The sequence below is a fragment of the Scyliorhinus torazame genome, chromosome 7 (genome assembly GCF_047496885.1).
Source record: "Scyliorhinus torazame isolate Kashiwa2021f chromosome 7, sScyTor2.1, whole genome shotgun sequence".
Lineage (NCBI taxonomy): Eukaryota > Metazoa > Chordata > Chondrichthyes > Carcharhiniformes > Scyliorhinidae > Scyliorhinus > Scyliorhinus torazame.
In genome coordinates this window covers 306,096,013-306,117,329 of record NC_092713.1, presented here as the reverse complement: position 1 = coordinate 306,117,329, position 21,317 = coordinate 306,096,013, and the positions used below count along the sequence as shown (strand labels likewise).

Below are 21,317 nucleotides of genomic sequence, written 5' to 3'. Positions count from 1 at the left end.
CTAGTAATTAGGAAGGCAAGTGAGATGTTGGCCTTTCTTACAAGGAGCATAGAACAAAAAGTGGGGAAGCCTTGCTACAACTGTACAGCGCATTGGTAAGACCACACTTTGAGTCTTTGGTCACCTTATGAAAGGAGGGATATAGTTGCATTGGAAGCAGTTCAGAGAAGGTACACTCAGATGATTCCTGGGATAAGAGGGGTAAAGTTTGAGCAGGTTGGACCCTTACTCATTAGAGTTTAGAAGAATGAGAGGTGAGCTTATTGAAATATATAAGATTCTGAGGGGGTTTGACAGGGGGAATGCTGGGAAGATGGCTCCCATCAGGGAGGAAACTAGAACCAGGAGGCATTAGTTTCAAAACATCAACACCATCGTAAGTTCCCCTCCGAGTCACCCTCGACACCACCTTTCCTTCAGTGTCACTGAGTCAAAGTCCTGAACTCCCTAACAGCACGGTAGGCGTCCCTACACCGCAGGGACTCCGGCGGTTCAAGAAGGCAGCTCACCACCATCTACCTCCTCAAGGGCAACTAGGGATGGGCAACAAATGCTGGCCAGGCCGGATACGCCCACATCCCATAAATGAATAAAAGAAACAAGGGCGTTTTCAATTCAAACAGAGGGTGAGGAGCAATTTCTCTCAAGAGGGTAGTTCAGAACCCGTGTCCTAACTTTGTGTCAAGTCCTTTTCCGCCGACCACTCCTGTGCTCGCTCCTGGTCTACATCGGCCCCTGGTTAAACAGAGCTTGATTTTAAAATGCCCGTCCTTATTTTTGAATCCCTCATTGGATTCACCCGACCTTATTTCTCCCGAAAGACGTGCTTGTTAGGGTAATTGGACATTCTGAATTCTCCCTCAGTGCACCCGAACAGGCGCCGGAGTGTGGCGACGAGGGGATTTTCACAGTAACTTCATTGCAGCATTAATGTAAGCCTACTTGTGACACTAATAAAGATTATTATTATTATTATTATCTCCTCCAGTTCCACAACCCTCCAAGATTCTTCTGACTCGGGTCTCTTGACCATCCATCGATTTTGATCGCTCCACCATTAGCGGCAATGCACTCAGCTGCCAGAGCCTCTAAGCGCTGGAACTACTTCCCTAAATCGCTCTGCCTCCCCTACCTCCACTTGTGCTACCTCCACTTGATAGCACTGTGGCTGCCTCACAGCGCCAGGATCCCAGGTTCGATTCCCCGCTGGGTCACTGTCTGTGCGGGGTCTGCACCTTCTCCCCGTGTGTGCGTGGGTTTCCCCCGGGTGCTCCGGTTTCCTCCCACATTCCAAAGACGTGCAGGTTAGTTGGAATGGCCATGCTAAATTGCCCTTAGTGACCAAAAAGGTTAGGAGGGGCTATTGGGTTACGGGGATAGGGTGGAAGTGAGGGCTTAAGTGGGTCGGTGCAGACTCAATGGGCCGAATGGCCTCCTTCTGCACTGTATGTTCTATGTACCTCTCTGTCTTTGTTTGAGACACCCTTTGAAATCAACCTCTTTGTACAAGCACTTGGTCATTTGAACTATTATTTCCTCACGTGGCTCACAGTCATACTTCGTTTTATAACGCACCTTCGGAGGGTTTTAACAATGTTATCTAAGCATCACTAAGGGCGGGTTACTGTTGTTGTTCTGGAAAATTAATGTCTCAATCCTCAGCCGCTCTCTTAGTGATTCTCCTCGCACAGAGTCGATCTTGTGAATAATTCACCATCCAAATCCAGAGTTATAAGTCGAACCAGTCACTTTATGAAGGTTTTTGATAATTGAGTCATCTAACAATTAGAGTGTAGGTGTTAGATGAACATTGCATGCATATGAATCTGCAAAAACCAACTGACCCTGACAGCCATTTGCATATTATCTGTAATTATTAGACGTTATTATGTTCTGAGGGTAATCCACACCCAAGTGACAAGCATCAGTAAATTGAAAAAGAACATTCAGTAGTCATCATGATTCATGTTGATTCTTGTAAACAGTGAACACTATTATTCTTTAAATTAATTGATGTGCTCTCGTGGCATTTGTAAAAACAACAAGCTACTCAGATGTTGCCTGTTGAAGTTAATTTTTCCAGTTTATGGTATCTTTGCTGACTGGTCAAATCTCCTTCGTTTTTGGGAGATGATGACACAAAAAAAGAAGCTTCTGTGAAATCCTGGAAATGGGAAACAAAATGGGAAGATGCTGGAACCATACGGAGAGGATGTTACCATTTGCAGAAAGATTAAAACCAGAGGTGATAAAGATAAAATAGAACAAAGAACAATACAGCACAGGAACAGGCCCTTCGGCCCCCCAAGCCTGTACTGGTCATGATACCAGCCTTGGCCAAAACCCTCAGCACTTCCTTGCGCCGTATCCCTCTATACCCATCCTATCCATGCGTTTGTCAAGGTGCCTTTTGAACAAACAACGTTCATGTATCTGCTTCCAAAACCTCCCCTGGCAACGCTTCTGAGGCACTTACCTCCCTCTGTGCAAAAACCCTGCCTCGCACATCTCCTCTAAACTTTTCCCCACGGACCTTAAACCCAAGCCCACTGCTGACTGACCCCTCCACCCTGGGAAAGAGTGCCTGCCCATCCACTCTATCCATGCCCCTCATAATCTTTAGACCTCTATCAGGTCACCCCTCAACCTCCGTCTTTCTAATGAAAACAGCCCGAGTCTATTCAGCCTCTCCGCATAGCTAACACCCTCCAGAACAGGCAAAGTCCTGGTAAACCTCCTCTGCATCCTCTCCAAAGTCTCCACATCCTTCTGGTAGTGTGGCGACAAATAGTCACTGATGAACCCAATAGGGAAGTCAGGCACAAAGTCTGAGAGTGCGGAGAATGTGGAACTCGCTAGCGGAGCAGTTGAATTCTTTGTAGTTGTAGTTGAATTTAGGGAGAAGTGAGATAAACACCGCCCCACCCCCACACACATCCAACGAGCCCATCTCATGTTGCCCCTCCTTTCCGTAGCCAATCAGAAACCAAACAGTTTCTTCCTGTTCAATTTGTCGATCGTTGGCTATCAATCAGCCAAACAGTCTTGTTCGCCAATATTTTTTTCAATAAGCAAAAGGTGTTCAAAAAAACATTTAACGAACGCCATATTTTAACGCCCCCAATGATTTTTTTCTCCACGGAGAGTTGCTCGCAGCAGTGTACGGGAGATTATGCTTTAAGTCACGGAGACTCCAGGACAGTCCTGGAAGATTGCAATTGCCTACTTTAGTTGCTGAGATTAAGGGTGTCTCTGACGAAGCCTGTGGAGGTAGGCCTGACTTTTGCCCCATTCCTGGGTTCGATTCCCGGCTTGGGTCACTGTCTGTGCGGAGTCTGCACATTCTCCCCGTGTCGCCGTGGGTTTCCTCCGGCTGCTCCGGTTTCCTCCCACAGTGCAAAGGTGAGCAGGTTAGGTGGATTAGCCATGGTAAATTGCTCCTTAGTGCCCAAAAAGGTTAGGTGGGGTTACTGGGTTACGGGGATAGGGTGGGCTTAAGCAGAGTGCTCTTTCCAAGTGCCGGTGCAGACTCAATGGGCCAAATGGCCTCCTTCTGCATTGTAAATTCTATGATTCATTCCTTTTGTGAGTAATTTTGTAGAAGGATCCTTCAATAGGTTTTTGTCACTCAGTTGAAGGGTGCGTAACACCTGAGCGTACACTCAGCACCATAATAAACATTGCTAGATTGCATTTTGTGCAATTAACTCACAACCTGGTGTCAATGGTTACCTGATGACTGTTGGTAAAATCTTAGGGAATTTTAAATGCCACTGGTCTAGTCTTCCAGAGGCCCAGACTAAAGCTCGGCATCGACCTAGGAACTGGGTCAAAATCCTGGCAGCCCCTCCCCAACTGCACTGTGGGTGTACCAACGCCTCAGGGACCTGCTACGGTTCCAGAAGGCAGCTCACCACCCTCACCTACTCAAGGGGCAATTAGGGTTGAGCAACAAACGCTGGACACCACCACCCCATAAGTGAATTTTTTTGAAATCCCCAGGACTCTGCTGGGTGCAACTCTGGAGAAGAATCATCAGGCCGATGGAAAAGATGTTTTTCTTTTGTTGGTCATTTTATTTGACCATTTACCAGATATAAAAACATTCAAAATGGGGGAAACCAGCGGTTTGGATGACAGCCGATTGGGTAATGAGTCGTTTTCCTTTCCAATGGGCGTAGGAAGGCCGTACGTCACAAGAATGGGCGCGTTTGGCCAACGAGTGACTGGAACGTGGGGGCAAGTCATGTGATTAAATCTCCAGGAATACAATGAACCCCAGAGTTGGCAACGCCAGTCAAATGAATGGTCTTGGCGAAGTGGATAGAGAGAGCTTGTTTCCAGTGGTGGAAGGGTCGGTGACTGCAGAGGGCAGAGATTTAAAGTGATTGGGAAAAGAAACCCAGGATGAGATGAATTGAAGACTCCGCCTGAGGAGGTGATGGAAGCAGATTCAATAGTAACTTTCAAAGATGAATTGGATCGACATTTGGAAAGGCGAAACATTTTGAAGGGCTGGGACAGCTGGATTGTGGTGGGGGTAGGGGCTGTTGGGACTCTTATTTTACCTACTAATAAGAATCGGTAGTGCGGTTGGTGGGAGATGTCAAAAATACAAGTTTATTGTTAGTCACTCACTGGTATGCACTTGAACAGTAACCGAACAAAATTTAGAAATGAAACATCAAACAATACATAAAAAAGTCAACCACATGGCACAAAAAGCATAAGCACAAAAATAAACCACATTAAACACAAACAAATAGATAGATGATTCAAGAATTCAGGAACAAAGGACCTCGACAACGAGGTCCGGCTTTTAAGGGAATTCCTATCTCTGGTTTAACCCCTCATTTACTCTCATTGGCTTCTAATTCTCAGCTGCGACCTCCTGGATTGTTCAAATGAATGTCTGCACTTAGAAGATAACCTGTGAATCAAACATTGGACATTACTTAAGATTGACTGGTGCCTATCAAAACGAGCTTAGCATCTACGTGCTCAGTCTTAGGAAAAGTTCTGGATATGTTTTCTCACATCTGCCATGCTTCACAGCTTGGCAGAGACCTAGCTAAAATTGATGATTTGATTAGACAGAGAACAGTCCATTCTCAGTACTGAATACAATGGTTAATTCATTATATGAGAAAATGACTGGGCTCCCACAGTCAAGACACTAATATTTTTGCCTATTAGCTGTATGCATTCAACTAGCCCCTATAAGAATAAAGCTATGAATAAAACTAGATTCTATCAGGGGTGTTGGGACGGAGGGGGGGGGGGGGGGGTGTAGGGACTGTGAGACCAGCTCTCCTAAAGAACTTTGAAAGAGTTACTCACAGGCATAATTGCCCAAATGGCATCATTTGGTGCAGTATTGTTCCATGCCTCTGTGACCGTGTCTATGCCAGCTCTGTGAGGGATTGGAGCTGGGGTTATTTGGAAGAGGACGTGTAAGGTTAATAAATGTATGCCATGCTCACCTCACGGGTAATGCCCTGTCAATAATGTACTGTCATTATTACCAGTCGCTAATTAAAGGTTTTGGTGCAGAGAGTAAACAGTATCTCCCCATCACCTCGCAGTAACAGTCTTTTTTCACACATAGATTGAATGAATATCTGTTACTTGTCAAGTTGGCCTTGCAATTATCCCATTGATGCCGTGTGTTAGAAAAGTACCGACGTGCACAGTACATTAGTGATGCTTTATCGCTTTCAGTCAGGTAGTCGACACTGCTATTGTTGGCATCCATGAAGCACACCATAGCAACATTCCCTAGCAACAAAAACAATTACTCCTCTCCCACATTGGGTGGGTGAGGGATCAGCCCCTCACTGGGAATAAGGATGCTCAGCTGGTGATGGGAGTGTGGCTTGTGCGCAAGGTAAGTCGCAGAGCTCACCAACTCCTTCCGGCCCGTGTCCATTCTCGTGTTCCAATCCCTCGGCCCCTCCCTAACTCTGTCACCTCCTCCAGCCCTCTAAGATCCATGTCCTCCACCAATTCTGGCCTCATGTACATCCACTGACTTTAATCGCTCCGCCATTGGCAATCTGGGCCCTAAGCTCTGGAATTCTTGCTAAACCTCTCCACCAATTTCTCCTCTTTTAAGGTGATCCTTACAACTTAACGGCTTTGAACAAGATTTTGGTCACATGTCCAGTATCGACTCAGGTGGCTTGCTGCCAAACTTTGATCCTTTGAAGTGATCCTTTGCACGTTGTCCAATGTTATACAAGCTGTATAAATGTTGTTTTGTGTGCTGCTGGAGTTTGAGCCTGGATATTATTGGCACAGAGTTGTCAATGTGAGCAGAAAGTGTAAATAGCATGAGTAGATTCAGTGAATGGACAGAACTCTGGCAGATGGGGTTCAAAGTGGCGAAAGGGGGGAAGATCGTCCATATTGACAAGAACAAAACAAATGATGGACATGAGTCTTTCAGAACTTCAGGAAACACTGGTACATTCGCAGCTAGTGAGCTCATGTTGAAATCTAGTCACTTGCTGCAATGTCGGAATCACAGCAGCCAAGTTGCACACACCCATCTCCCACAAGACGATAGAATGCTAGAATTCCGACACTCGGCCCATCAAGTCTGCACCGGCCCTTGGAAAGAGCATCCTACTTAAGGCCACGCCTCCACCCTATCCCCGTAACCCCACCTAAGCTTTTGGTCCCTGAGGGGCAATTTATCACGGCCAATCCACCGAACCCGCACATCTTTGGACTGTGGGAGGGAACCGGAGCACCCGGAGGAAACCCACGCAGACACGGGGAGAACGTGCAGACTCCGCACAGACAGTCACCCGAGGCTGGAATTGAACACAGGTCTCTGGTGCTGTGAGGCAGCAGTGCTAACCACTGTGCTGCCCATATCGTCTGTTTGAGCGGTTCCAGTTGGGAAATATTCTTTTTATATAAATGTTTTTTACTGGGTTTTTGAACAAAGAATATTTGCCGTTATGTACACAGGATATGATATATTTATATATAGAAGAAAAGGGCACACACAAACATATCACAAAAAACAAGTAATAATAAGAAAGAAATATAAAATCAAATAGAATGACAGGTAAGGTATTATGCACCCGCTCAACAGCAGCAACTCGGTACACTTGGCAAAATTATTTACAACACATAAGTAGGCATCTGTTTGTGTGTGTGTGTGTGTGGGGGGGGGGGGGGGGGTAGATGTACATTTGGGTGCCGGAGAGACAATTCCAGAGGGCAATACTCAAATGGGTTTGGTGTTGGCGTTGTCACCTGCTTCTCCCGGACGGATTTCGCTGCCGTTCTCGTCTCGCGCTCACCTCCGCTTCAGCCGTTCCTCCCGTCTTTCGCCTGGATTCTCCTGGCTCTCTGTTCCTGGGGATGCCAAGTTTGTTATCGTTTCCCTGCCCCCCCCCCCCCCACCCCCATCCCTGTCTTTTCCCTCCCCCGTCCCCCCACTTCTGCCCCCTCCCCCCCCCCCCTCCTGTGGTTCACCTTTCCTTCCTCTTAGATTTAGCTGCCCCCTCTCCCGGTCTATCCCTCCCTCTCATGCCTTGGCTACTTTCCCCTGATTCTTGGCTACCTGGCTATTCTTCTGCTTGTTCGTTGGCCACAAACATGACCCGGAACAATTGGGTGAATGGCTCCCACGTTCTGTGGAAGCCGTCGTCTGACGCTCGGATGGTGAATTTGATTTTCTCCATTTGGAGAGATTCCGAGAGGTCGGACGGCCGGTCTGCAGCTTTGGGTGGTGCTGCTGACCGCCAGCCGAACAGGATTCTATGGCGGGCGATCAGGGAGGCAAAGGCAAGGGCGTCTGCCCTCCTCCCCAGGAATAGATCTGGCTGGTCTGAAACCCCGAAGACCGCCACTTTCGGGCATGGCTCCACCCTCATCCCTACCACTTTGGACATTGCCTCGAAGAAGGCTGTCCAGTACCCCGCAAGTCTGGGGCAAGACCAGAACATGTGGGCATGGTTGGCCGGGCCTCCTTGGCACCGTTCACATCTATCCTCCACCTCCGGGAAGAACCTACTCATACGGGTTCTTCTTAAGTGGGTTCTATGTACCACTTTTAGTTGCGTCAGGCTGAGCCTTGCGCAAGTGGAGGTGGAGTTGACCCTATGCAGTGCTTCGCTCCAGAGTCCCCACCCTATTTCAATCCCCACGTCCTCCTCCCATTTCATTCTTGTTGCGTCCAGTACGGTGTTGGCCCTTTCTACCAGTCACTCATACATGTCGCTACAGTTTCCTTGATCTAGTATACTTGCGTCCAGTAACTCTTCCAGTAATGTCTGTCGTGGCGGTTGTGGGTAAGTCCTTGTCTCCTTTCGTAGGGCGTTTTTGAGGGAAATAATTTTTGACCAAAATGTGGCCAGGGAGAGGTCACATGCTCTTCTCCAAATAGAGCAACAGGGTCTTTTTGATCCACCCGAGAGGGGAGACAGGGACATCAGCTTAACACCTCATTTGAAAGATAGCGGAGTGAATCTTCGCCTCCCCAGCTGCGCATTCCTCGGCGGCGCGCCATCGTCGGCGGCGGGATTCTCTGTTCACTCCGCCGGCCCGCTGCAGCCACCCCTCGCCGCCAGGTGGGGGTGCATTGCTGGCAGAATGGAGAATTCACCCCAGCATCTTCGACCGTGTGGTACTCACTCAGCTTTGGGCACTGGAAGTGACAGCCTGGGACTATGTGCTCAAGTCATTGGAGCGGGATTGGAACTCATAAGAACTAGGAGCAGGAGTAGGCCATCTGGCCCCTCGAGCCTGCTCCACCATTCAATGAGATCATGGCTGATCCTTTGTGGACTCAGCTCCACTGTCCGGCCCGAACACCATAACCCTTAATCCCTTTATTCTTCAAAAGACTATCTATCTTTATCTTAAAAACATTTAATGAAGGAGCCTCAACTGTTTCACTGGGCAGGGAATTCCATAGATTCACAACCCTTTGAGTGAAGAAGTTCCTCCTAAACTCAGTCCTAAATCTACTTCCTCTTATTTTGAGGGGACTGATAACCTTCTGACCCAGAGGTAAGAGGGAGTGCTAGCCACAGAGCTACAGCGTGACTCACGAACGGCATGATCTAACCCCCCAAAGAATATCAGAGTCCGTTGTGTGCGGGATTAGTGGGGTCGTTCCCAGTGCGACAAGTGCTGGGAATTACCCCACTATCCAACGGCATATTATTGCTATTTCAGGCCACGGTGGTGAATGCCCCCCCCCCCCCAATGCTGCACTTAGTGTTACAGGAATAATTTGGAACGCCATTTTCTGCCGGCCTGGTACCCAGGTGGCACTGCCCCAGGGTGTTAGACTGGCAGTGCCAAGGTGCCGGCTGCACCAGCAGTGTCGGTGTCCCAATATGGCCAGAGACTGACCACCTTGGGAGCCCCCCCCCCCTCCCGCCCAAATGCCAGTTTGTGGGGACCAGCGCTAATCAGCGCTCAGCTGGGGTCTCCCGGCATGGCCGATTGATGCCAGGTGCCCGTTTGATCCAGCGGATTCACGGCTAAGTGTCTTTGCTAGTTGGCAGTGTCATTTAGCAGCAGAAAATCAGTTAAAATCAATGTTAAATAAACAGATGAAATACATCCCCTCTGTAATAAAGGGTTGGTGCAGTTATGTAAGTGTTTGAGAGCCTACACCACACACTGCAGTGGCTGTCACGTTGCAGCGTTGACGCTCCACGATGCATTTATCATTCCTCAACACCGAGAAGCACATTAAAAATACGCAGATGAACAATTTGGTTTCGCATTCGGAGAAATTAACAAGCCCTTTGAGTGAAGAGCTGACTGCTGTTTCATTGAAATGGAATTGATGTGGCGGTCTTGGCGATTCACAGTTTAGACAGGGTGGGTGGGTGGTGGGGGGGGAGGGTGGGGTGCGTGCTTCAATGAACCTGTTACCCCGGGGCCAGAGAATGCACCATGACCTCAATGCACAATTCCTGTTGTTTGACCTTGTTGGAAGGTGTAAATCTGCCTGTTGTATTTGCATATATGGCCAGAATTTTACACACTCTCCCTTTTTGAGGGTTCTGAGGTGGCGGGGGCGGGGGGGGGCAGGGGGGGGGGGGGGGGGGGGGGGGGGGGGGGGCGGGGGGGGGGGGGGCGCTCCTGGTGACGATTGTACGCTAAATTTATTCAGCGACCCCATTGATCCCAGCATGGGTAGCACAGTGGTTAACACTGTTGCTTCACAGCGCCAGGGTCCCAGGTTCGATTCCCAACTTGGGTCACAGTCTGTGCGGAGTCTGCACGTTCTCCCCGTGTCTGCGTGGGTTTCCTCCGGGTGCTCCGGTTTCCTCCCACAAGCCCCGAAAGACGTGCTTGTTAGGCGAATTGGACATTCTGAATTCTCCCTCTGTGTACCGAACAGGCGCCGGAGTGTGGCGACTAGGGGCTTTTCACAGTAACTTCATTGCAGTGTTAATGTGAGCCTATTTGTGACAATAAAAGTTACTTTTATCATTATTATGGATCCGGGCGCAGCAGGAGAATTAGTCACATTGGCCACAAATCGGGCTTCGCGCCGAGTCAGCCCGACTCGCTCCGTCTGGCCCGGTCTGGATCTCGCCCTCACTGGGATTCTCTCCAAGTGCGGCCTCGGCGGGGGGGAAACTCCCTGAGGCCAAACAAAAAGTGCTGTTGGATGGCGGGGTGTTTTTAGTCACTGCAGCTGCCAAGAAACACTCCGCTAAATTTTTATTTAAAAAAAATTTAAAAATGTTTAATTACTTTTTCTGAGTTACCAAGCCAGGGCTCAGAGTGTGGGTCAGGGGTGAACCCCTAATCCAGCTCCTCGCCTGCTCCAAAAACTAATTCAAATTGAATCCAATTCATGGTCCCCACGAGAGAGACAGACCAGATCTGAGCTGAAGGCTCAATCTTCATTACACTTGATCTGAGCCAAAAGGCCAAGAATGCGCTGGTCAGCAGATTTTAGCTTCAGTAACCAGGCCTCAGACGGGCAATCTGCCCTTGCCCTAATTTTCCAGCCCAGCCTCAAATTCAGGCAAGTGGGCAGACGATAGTGTAAATCGATATCGTTGGATCTCAGGCGGGAATCGCCCCCCCCCCACCCCCCCTGACCGGGGATGCCCTCCCATTAAGATTCGGTGAACCCCGGACCTGCCTGCCCGCCTTGACCTTTCCCCCGAGACCCCAATCGCCAATCTGATTGGCTGGCAGCTCTCCAAGGTGCAACTTCCTCCCGGGTGAGTGGTGGAGGTCCCGCTTTACGCCAATCAACACTCGTTAGCGTGTAAAATGGCATTGGGGTCGCTGGAGATAATTTCCTGCCATCTCTTTAGATGAGAGGGGTGGGGGGGGGGGAGGGTACAGAGTACACGTCACCCTGAAAATTCAGGCTTATGTGTTTGTCTGTGTGCACCATTTCCGTGGCTGTCGACGGTGGGCATGTGTGTCACTGTGGCTGATGCCCCCAAACCAGCTGTCGGCTTTGCACCTCAGGAGGTACATGGGCCTCAGAGTGAGGGCAGTACAACTTCACTGGAATCATAACTAGAGCTAAAACTGTTAGATTATGAGGGCAGGCTGCATGTCCTACGTCTGTATTCGCCAGAGCACGGAAGGTTCTTCTCCCAAATTGAACGTGCAGGGACAGGAGAATTCCCAGCTCTGTGAATCTGACCAATAAAAATGCCCCCCCCCCCCTCCCCCCCTACACAGTTCTGCTTGTCATTCCGGCTGGGCGGATTGGATTAGAGGTTTGGCTCAATGCTCCTATCCGCTTAGAGTTCCTCGAAAGCTTTGACAGTTCTTGATGGTGTGACAGTTTCTTGACAGCCTGATGGTTCCTGGACGGTTTTGGCATTTCCGTGACAGCTTGGCAGTTTTTTGACAGCTGTACAATTCCTTGACAGTTTGACAGTTCCTCCGTACTTGTGACACTGTTATGCACGCATGCGTTTAATTTTAACAATCTCAACGTGCCTTATTTCTGCCAAAGGTGTCTTGGGACCATATCCAAAGGGTACTCTTGCTATCCAAATGAACCACCAAATTCAGACCTCCTGTTACCTGGTGTAATCTGCACATTTTGTTCTCGTGCTCCTGGCCTACCAAAATCCCACTGATATCGATGGTCAGCTCCCTCCATAATCCGCACATGTGCAAACACCAGCCTGACTCCAGTCCCTGTGAAATCAGGAATGGCCGAATTCGGGGCAGGAAGGCTGGACATAACCATTTCCTGCTGTCCGTCATAACGAAAATCTGTGGCTAAAGGGTGGTTTAATCAAGGTGTTTAAGATGATTAGAGGAGTTGAGAAGGTTGATTGAGAGAAGCTATTTCCTCTGCTGGGGGAGTCCAGAAGAAAGAGACATTCGGCGCGGTTTAATGGTCTCGTCGAGCCGGGCGAGAATCCCTACGAGCCGATTCGATCACGAGAGCGGCCTAAATCGCTAACCTCACCAGGCGGCAAGCGGTTTACGATCGAACCGTCTGGCTCCCATTGGCACCAATTAAAGGCAATCTCCATCTCGTTAACGAGGTGGTCACCCAATCTAACGACCGCCTGGGATCGAATGGGCTCGCCAGCGAGTTTTCAGACGTGTGGGTATGTCCAGACTGGGGAGTTAGTGTTTAATCCAGGGGGTCCGTGTTTAATCCAGGGGGGTCAGTGTTTATTCAAGCGGGGGTCAGTGTTTAATCCAGGGGGGGGTCAGTGTTTAATCCAGGGGGGGTCAGTGTTTAATCCAGGGGGTCAGTGTTTAATCCAGGGGGTCAGTGTTTAATCCAGGGGGGGTCAGTGTTTAATCCGGGGGGGGGTCAGTGTTTAATCCAGGGGGGGTCAGTGTTTAATCCAGGGGGGGTCAGTGTTTAATCCAGGGGGGGTCAGTGCTTAATCCAGCGGATGTCAGTGTTTAATCCAGGGGGGGCAGTGTTTTAATCCAGGGGGGGTCAGTGTTTAATCCAGGGGTCAGTATTTAATCCAGGGGGGGTCAGTGTTTAATCCAGGGATGGTCAGTGTTTAATCCAGGGGGGTCAGTGTTTAATCCAGGGGGGGTCAGTGTTTAATCCAAGGGGTCAGTGTTTAATCCAGCGGGGGTCAGTGTTTAATCCAGGGGGGTCAGTGTTTAATCTAGGGGGTCAGTGTTTAAAACAGGGGGTCAGTGTTTAATCCAGGGGGGGTCAGTGTTTAATCCAGGGGGTCAGTGTTTAAACCAGGGGGTCAGTGTTTAATCCAGGGGGATCAGTGTTTAATCCAGGGGGGGGGGGTCAGTGTTTAATCCAGCAGGGGTCAGTGTTTAATCCAGGGCGGGTCAGTGTTTAATCCAGGGGGGGTCAGTGTTTAATCCAGCAGGGGTCAGTGTTTAATCCAGCAGGGGTCAGTGTTCAATCCAGGGGGTCAGTGTTTAATCCAGGGGGTCAGTGTTTAATCCAGGGGGGGTCAGTGTTTAATCCGGGGGGGGGGGTCAGTGTTTAATCCAGGGGGGGTCAGTGTTTAATCCAGGGGGGGGGGATCAGTGTTTAATCCAGGGGGGGTCAGTGTTTAATCCAGCGGGGGTCAGTGTTTAATCCAGGGGGGGCAGTGTTTAATCCAGGGGGGTCAGTGTTTAATCCAGGGGTCAGTATTTAATCCAGGGGGGTCAGTGTTTAATCCAGGGATGGTCAGTGTTTAATCCAGGGGGGTCAGTGTTTAATCCAGCAGGGGTCAGTGTTTAATCCAAGGGGTCAGTGTTTAATCCAGCAGGGGTCAGTGTTTAATCCAGGGGGGTCAGTGTTTAATCTAGGGGGTCAGTGTTTAAGACAGGGGGTCAGTGTTTAATCCAGGGGGGGTCAGTGTTTAATCCAGGGAGTCAGTGTTTAAACCAGGGGGTCAGTGTTTAATCCAGGGGGATCAGTGTTTAATCCAGGGGGGGGGGGGGTCAGTGTTTAATCCAGCGGGGGTCAGTGTTTAATCTAACAGGGGTCAGTGTTTAATCCAGGGGGGTCAGTGTTTAATCCAGCAGGGGTCAGTGTTTAATCCAGGAGGGTCAGTGTTTAATCCAGGGGGTCAGTGTTTAATCCAGGGGGGGGGGGGTCAGTGTTTAATACAGGGGTAGTCAGTGATTAATCCAGCGGGGGTCAGTGTTTAATCCAGCAGGGGTCAGTGTTTAATCCAGGGGGGGTCAGTGTTTAATCCAGAGGGGGTCAGTGTTTAATCCAGGGGGTCAGTGTTTAATCCGGGGGGAGGTCAGTGTTTATTCAAGCGGGGGTCAGTGTTTAATCCAGCAGGGGTCAGTGTTTAATCCAGCAGGGGTCAGTGTTTAATCCAGGGGGTCAGTGTTTAATCCAGGGGGGGTCAGTGTTTAATCCTGGGGGGGCAGTGTTTAATCCAGGGGGGGGGTCAGTGTTTAATCCAGGGGGGGGGTCAGTGTTTAATCCAGGGGGGGTCAGTGTTTAATCCAAGGGGTCAGTGTTTAATCCAGCGGGGGTCAGTGTTTAATCCAGGGGGGTCAGTGTTTAATCTAGGGGGTCAGTGTTTAAGACAGGGGGTCAGTGTTTAATCCCGGGGGGGGAGGGGGTCAGTGTTTAATCCAGGGGGTCAGTGTTTAAACCAGGGGGTCAGTGTTTAATCCAGGGGGGATCAGTGTTTAATCCAGGGGGGGTCAGTGTTTAATCCAGCGGGGGTCAGTGTTTAATCTAGCAGGGGTCAGTGTTTAATCCAGGGGGGGTCAGTGTTTAATCCAGCAGGGGTCAGTGTTTAATCCAGGAAGGTCAGTGTTTAATCCAGGGGGTCAGTGTTTAATCCAGTGGGGGGGCGTCAGTGTTTAATACAGGGGGGGTCAGTGTTTAATTCAGCGGGGGTCAGTGTTTAATCAAGCAGGGGTCAGTGTTTAATCCTGGGGGGGTCAGTGTTTAATCCAGAGGGGGTCAGTGTTTAATCCAGGGGGGTCAGTGTTTAATCCAGGAGGGTCAGTGTTTTATCCAGGGGGGGTCAGTGTTTAATCCAGGGGGGTCAGTGTTTAATCCAGGAGGGTCAGTGTTTAATCCAGGGGGGGTCAGTGTTTAATCCAGGGGGGTCAGTGTTTAATCCAGGGGGGGTCAGTGTTTAATCCATGGGGGGTCAGTGTTTAATCCAGGGGGGTCAGTGTTTAATCCAGTGGGGGGTCAGTGTTTAATCCAGGGGGGTCAGTGTTTAATCCAGGGGGTCAGTGTTTTATCCAGGGGGTGTCAGTGTTTAATCCAGGGGGTCAGTGTTTAATCCAGGGGGTCAGTGTTTAATCCAGCGGGTCAGTATTTAATCCAGGAGGGATCAGTGTTTAATTCAGGGGGGTCAGTGTTTAATCCAGGGGGGTCAGTGTTTAATCCAGGGGGGACAGTATTTAATCCAGGGGGTCAGTGTTTAATCCAGGGGGTCAGTGTTTAATCCAGGGGGTTCAGTGTTTAATCCAGGGGGGGGGGGTCAGTGTTTAATCCAGGGGCGGTCAGTGTTTAATCCAGGGGGGTCAGTGTTTAATCCAGAGGGGTCAGTGTTTAATCCAGGGGGTCAGTGTTTATTCCAGGGGGTCTGTGTTTAATCCAGGGGGTCAGTGTTTAATCCAGGGGGTCAGTATTTAATCCAGGGGGTCAGTATTTAATCCAGGGGGGGTCAGTGTTTAATCCAGGGGATCAGTGTTTAATCCAGGGGGGGTCAGTGTTTAATCCGGGGGGGGGGGGTCAGTGTTTAATCCAGGGGGGGTCAGTGTTTAATCCAGGGGGGGTCAGTGTTTAATCCAGCGGGGGTCAGTGTTTAATCCAGGGGGGGCAGTGTTTAATCCAGGGGGGGTCAGTGTTTAATCCAGGGGGTCAGTATTTAATCCAGGGGGGGGTCAGTATTTAATCCAGGAATGGTCAGTGTTTAATCCAGGGGGTCTGTGTTTAATCCAGGGGTGTCAGTGTTTAATCCAAGGGGTCAGTGTTTAATCCAGTGGGGGTCAGTGTTTAATCCTGGGGGGGGTCAGTGTTTAATCTAGGGGGTCAGTGTTTAAGACAGGGGGTTAGTGTTTAATCCAGGGGGGGTCAGTGTTTAATCCAAGGGGTCAGTGTTTAATCCAGCGGGGGTCAGTGTTTAATCCGGGGGGGTCAGTGTTTACTCTAGGGGGTCAGTGTTTAAGACAGGGGGTTAGTGTTTAATCCAGGGGGGGTCAGTGTTTAATCCAGGGGGTCAGTGTTTAAACCAGGGGGTCAGTGTTTAATCCAGGGGGATTAGTATTTAATCCGGGGGGGGGGGGTGTCAGTGTTTAATCCAGCGGGGGTCAGTGTTTAATCTAGCAGTGGTCAGTGTTTAATCCAGGGGGGTCAGTGTTTAATCCAGCAGGGGTCAGTGTTTAATCCAGGAGGGTCAGTGTTTAATCCAGGGGGTCAGTGTTTAATCCAGGGGGGGCGTCAGTGTTTAATACAGGGGGGGTCAGTGTTTAATCCAGCGGGGGTCAGTGTTTAATCCAGCAGGGGTCAGTGTTTAATCCAGCAGGGGTCAGTGTTTAATCCAGGGGTGTCAGTGTTTAATCCAAGGGGTCAGTGTTTAATCCAGTGGGGGTCAGTGTTTAATCCAGGGCGGGGTCAGTGTTTAATCTAGGGGGTCAGTGTTTAATCCAGGGGGTCAGTGTTTAATCCAGGGGGATTAGTATTTAATCCAGGGGGGTCAGTGTTTAATCCAAGGGGTCAGTGTTTAATCCAGCGGGGTTCAGTGTTTAATCCAGGGGGGGGGGTCAGTGTTTAATCTAGGGGGTCAGTGTTTAAGACAGGGGGTTAGTGTTTAATCCAGGGGGGGTCAGTGTTTAATCCAGGGGGTCAGTGTTTAAACCAGGGGGTCAGTGTTTAATCCAGGGGGATTAGTATTTAATCCGGGGGGGGGGTGTCAGTGTTTAATCCAGCGGGGGTCAGTGTTTAATCTAGCAGGGGCCAGTGTTTAATCCAGGGGGTCAGTGTTTAATCCAGCAGGGGTCAGTGTTTAATCCAGGAGGGTCAGTGTTTAATCCAGGGGGTCAGTGTTTAATCCGGGGGGGGGGCGTCAGTGTTTAATACAGGGGGGGTCAGTGTTTAATCCAGCGGGGGTCAGTGTTTATTCCAGCAGGGGTCAGTGTTTAATCCAGGGGGGGTCAGTGTTTAATCCAGAGGGGGTCAGTGTTTAATCCAGGGGGTCAGTGCTCAATCCGGGGGGGGGAGGTCAGTGTTTATTCAAGCGGGGGTCAGTGTTTAATCCAGCAGGGGTCAGTGTTTAATCCAGCAGGGGTCATTGTTTAATCCAGGGGGGGGGGTCAATGTTTAATCCAGCAGGGGTCAGTGTTTAATCCAGGTGGTCAGTGTTTAATCCAGGGGGTCAGTGTTTAATCCAGGGGGGGTCAGTGTTTAATCCAGGGGGGGGGGGGTCAGTGTTTAATCCAGGGGGGGTCAGTGTTTAATCCAGGGGGGGTCAGTGTTTAATCCAGGGGGGGGTCAGTGTTTAATCTAGGGGGTCAGTGTTTAAGACAGGGGGTTAGTGTTTAATCCAGGGGGGTCAGTGTTTAATCCAAGGGGTCAGTGTTTAATCCAGCGGGGGTCAGTGTTTAATCCGGGGGGGTCAGTGTTTACTCTAGGGGGTCAGTGTTTAAGACAGGGGGTTAGTGTTTAATCCAGGGGGTCAGTGTTTAAACCAGGGGGTCAGTGTTTAATCCAGGGGGATTAGTATTTAATCCGGGGGGGGGGGGGTGTCAGTGTTGAATCCAGCGGGGGTCAGTGTTTAATCTAGCAGTGGTCAGTGTTTAATCCAGGGGGGTCAGTGTTTAATCCAGCAGGGGTCAGTGTTTAATCCAGGAGGGTCAGTGTTTAATCCAGGGGGTCAGTGTTTAATCCAGGGGGGGCGTCAGTGTTTAATACAGGGGGGGTCAGTGTTTAATCCAGCGGGGGTCAGTGTTTAATCCAGCAGGGGTCAGTGTTTAATCCAGGGGTGTCAGTGTTTAATCCAAGGGGTCAGTGTTTAATCCAGTGGGGGTCAGTGTTTAATCCAGGGCGGGGTCAGTGTTTAATCTAGGGGGTCAGTGTTTAATCCAGGGGGTCAGTGTTTAATCCAGGGGGATTAGTATTTAATCCAGGGGGGTCAGTGTTTAATCCAAGGGGTCAGTGTTTAATCCAGCGGGGTTCAGTGTTTAATCCAGGGGGGGGGGTCAGTGTTTAATCTAGTGGGTCAGTGTTTAAGACAGGGGGTTAGTGTTTAATCCAGGGGGGGTCAGTGTTTAATCCAGGGGGTCAGTGTTTAAACCAGGGGGTCAGTGTTTAATCCAGGGGGATTAGTATTTAATCCGGGGGGGGTGTCAGTGTTTAATCCAGCGGGGGTCAGTGTTTAATCTAGCAGGGGCCAGTGTTTAATCCAGGGGGTCAGTGTTTAATCCAGCAGGGGTCAGTGTTTAATCCAGGAGGGTCAGTGTTTAATCCAGGGGGTCAGTGTTTAATCCGGGGGGGGGGGGGGCGTCAGTGTTTAATACAGGGGGGGTCAGTGTTTAATCCAGCGGGGGTCAGTGTTTATTCCAGCAGGGGTCAGTGTTTAATCCAGGGGGGTCAGTGTTTAATCCAGAGGGGGTCAGTGTTTAATCCAGGGGGTCAGTGCTTAATCCGGGGGGGGAGGTCAGTGTTTATTCAAGCGGGGGTCAGTGTTTAATCCAGCAGGGGTCAGTGTTTAATCCAGCAGGGGTCATTGTTTAATCCAGGGGGGGGGTCAATGTTTAATCCAGCAGGGGTCAGTGTTTAATCCAGGGGGTCAGTGTTTAATCCAGGGGGTCAGTGTTTAATCCAGGGGGGGTCAGTGTTTAATCCAGGGGGGGGGTCAGTGTTTAATCCAGGGGGGGTCAGTGTTTAATCCAGGGGGGGTCAGTGTTTAATCCAGGGGGGGGTCAGTGTTTAATCCAGCGGGGGTCAGTGTTTAATCCAGGGGGGCAGTGTTTAATCCAGGGGGGGTCAGTGTTTAATCCAGGGGGTCAGTATTTAATCCAGGGGGGGTCAGTGTTTAATCCAGGGGTGGTCAGTGTTTAATCCAGGGGGGGTCAGTGTTTAATCCAGGGGGGGTCAGTGTTTAATCCAAGGGGTAAGTGTTTAATCCAGGGGGATTAGTATTTAATCCGGGGGGGGGGGTGTCAGTGTTTAATCCAGCGGGGGTCAGTGTTTAATCTAGCAGGGGCCAGTGTTTAATCCAGGGAGGTCAGTGTTTAATCCAGCAGGGGTCAGTGTTTAATCCAGGAGGGTCAGTGTTTAATCCAGGGGGTCAGTGTTTAATCCAGGGGGGGGGGGCGTCCGTGTTTAATACAGGGGGGGTCAGTGTTTAATCCAGCGGGGGTCAGTGTTTAATCCAGCAGGGGTCAGTGTTTAATCCAGGGGGTGTCAGTGTTTAATCCAGAGGGGGTCAGTGTTTAATCCAGGGGGTCAGTGCTTAATCCGGGGGGGGAGGTCAGTGTTTATTCAAGCGGGGGTCAGTGTTTAATCCAGCAGGGGTCAGTGTTTAATCCAGCAGGGGTCATTGTTTAATCCGGGAGGGGGGGGGGTCAGTGTTTAATCCAGCAGGGGTCAGTGTTTAATCCAGCAGGGGTCAGTGTTTAATCCAGGGGGTCAGTGTTTAATCCAGGGGGTCAGTGTTTAATCCATGGGGGGTCAGTGTTTAATCCAGGGGGGGTCAGTGTTTAATCCAGGGGGGGTCAGTGTTTAATCCAGGGGGGGTCAGTGTTTAATCCAGGGGGGGGTCAGTGTTTAATCCAGCGGGGGTCAGTGTTTAATCCAGGGGGGCAGTGTTTAATCCAGGGGGGGTCAGTGTTTAATCCAGGGGGTCAGTATTTAATCCAGGGGGGGTCAGTGTTTAATCCAGGGGTGGTCAGTGTTTAATCCAGGGGGGGTCAGTGTTTAATCCAGGGGGGGTCAGTGTTTAATCCAAGGGGTAAGTGTTTAATCCAGCGGGGGTCAGTGTTTAATCCAGGGGGGTCAGTGTTTAATCTAGGGGGTCAGTGTTTAAGACAGGGGGTCAGTGTTTAATTGGGGGGGTCAGTGTTTAATCCAGGGGGTCAGTGTTTAAACCAGGGGGTCAGTGTTTAATCCAGGGAGGATCAGTGTTTAATCCGGGGGGGGGTCAGTGTTTAATACAGGGGGGGTCAGTGTTTAATCCAGCGGGGGTCAGTGTTTAATTCAGCAGGGGTCAGTGTTTAATCCTGGGGGGTCAGTGTTTAATCCAGAGAGGGTCAGTGTTTAATCCAGGGGGGTCAGTGTTTAATCCAGGGGGGTCAGTGTTTAATCCAGGGGGGGGGTCAGTGTTTAATCCAGGGGGGGTCAGTGTTTAATCCAGGGGGGTCAGTGTTTAATCCATGGGGGGTCAGTGTTTAATCCAGGGATGGTCAGTGTTTAATCCAGTGGGGGTCAGTGTTTAATCCAGGGGGTCAGTGTTTAATCCAGGGGCTCAGTGTTTAATCCGGGGGTGTCAGTGTTTAATCCAGGGGGTCAGTGTTTAATCCAGTGGGTCAGTGTATAATCCAGCTGGTCAGTATTTAATCCAGGAGGTATCAGTGTTTAATTCAGGGGGGTCAGTGTTTAATCCAGGAGGGTCAGTGTTTAATCCAGGGGGGTCAGTGTTTAATCCAGGGGGGGGTCAGTGTTTAATCCAGGGGGTCAGTGTTTAATCCAGGGGGGTTCAGTGTTTAATCCAGGGGGGGGCGGTCAGTGTTTAATCCAGGGGGGTCAGTGTTTAATCCAGGGGGGGTCAGTGTTTAATCCAGGGGGTCCGTGTTTAATCCAGGGGGTCCGTGTTTAATCCAGGGGGTCCGTGTTTAATCCAGGGGGTCAGTGTTTAATCCATGGGGTCAGTGTTTAATCCAGGGGGTCAGTGTTTAATCCAGGGGGTCTGTGTTTAATCCAGGGGGTCCGTGTTTAATCCCGGGGGTCCGTGTTTAATCCAGGGGGTCAGTGCCCAAATGAGTGTAGTGCACATGGGTCAGGTCCACCTCCAATACCGTTTGACTGTAGCGATTTAGATATATCTGACTTGCACTGACTAGAGTCGTACCAAGCACAATGGGAGATGCTTGTTGGAGGCCAATGATGTACAACTCAGCGGCTTGCTTTGCCATTTGAGAGGACAGTTAAAAGTCAACCAACCCTGTGCCAATCCTTGCGGCCTCGGACTTATTCACAGCTTTGCTCAGCCTGGCAACCCTGTTTCCAAAGCCTGGGTACTGGTTTATTTCTCCTGTTTGAAGGTTTTGGGAAGGGTTGTTCAGAGCACAGTGCTTGAAAATCCAAAACCTGAACACACAGAGATGTCAGCACCTCTAACATTAAGTTGTTGCATGTGCCCCACCAATATCCACCATTCCCT

At 50.0% G+C, this 21,317-nt stretch overlaps 1 protein-coding gene across 1 annotated transcript in view; it reads left to right on the top strand.

The window, feature by feature from the left end:
• LOC140427153 (calcium/calmodulin-dependent protein kinase type II subunit alpha-like) overlaps window positions 1–21,317 on the top strand; it is a 304,280-nt gene that overhangs the window by 163,226 nt on the left and 119,737 nt on the right.